Genomic DNA, 834 nt, shown 5'->3' with positions numbered 1-834 from the left:
AGCTTGACGATAAAATGACACCCCCTCATCCTCGAATTGTCCTCGATAAACAGATTGGGCCTGAACAATGAGACATCTGGAAACTTGCCGCAAACACCAAAGAACTTAGACTGGACATTTCACAGAGAACAATTGTAGTCATAGTAACGATTTCTTTCATTATAATCAATCATATATCATACAAGCTTGTTTTCCCCTTCCTTTTGTTACAATTATATTTGTTGTTTACCATTGCCTTTATGCAAAAATGCCTTTATGCAAAACTAAACAAACTCAATTAGTCAAGACCTTTTTACAAATATAATAAATAAGGGTAAATTGTCAGGGAACATATAACAGGAGGACTCCTGCATGCTGTTTTCTATTTCTCAAGGATTCTCTGTTCTTTATCGGTTCCTATTCCGAGAACGAGTAGAGCTGCGCGCAATTCTCAGGACTGAGGTCATGGGAAAGGGTATCTGCTTGGATTCCATTCAGTAACTCCCTTCAGTGACTCTTTTCAGCATCAGCGACCTTGTATGTATTAGACTATCCATATTGTGGCTATTGATAAAATTTCATCCTGTGTAATAGCTGAGTAATCATCTTACTAAAGATATATAAGCCTACATTTCTGCTAATAAAGCACCCTTGCTCCATCAGAGCTTGGGTCCCCATGTCTTTCTCTCTCTCTCTCTCTTTCATTTTCTTATCGTTGACTCCAGACCACCAGGCTCTGGTCCATTAAAGGACCACAACATAGAACAAATGATTTCACAATTTGTATGGAAACAGTTCAGTTCAGTTCAGTTGCTCAGTCGTGTCGAACTCTGCGACCCCATGAATCGCAGCACG

The sequence above is a fragment of the Bison bison genome, unplaced genomic scaffold (assembly GCF_000754665.1).
Source record: "Bison bison bison isolate TAMUID 2011002044 unplaced genomic scaffold, Bison_UMD1.0 scf7180017860914, whole genome shotgun sequence".
In the NCBI taxonomy this organism is placed as follows: Eukaryota; Metazoa; Chordata; class Mammalia; order Artiodactyla; family Bovidae; genus Bison; species Bison bison.
The sequence above is the reverse complement of the archived record's forward strand: the minus strand, read 5'-3'. Positions refer to the sequence as shown.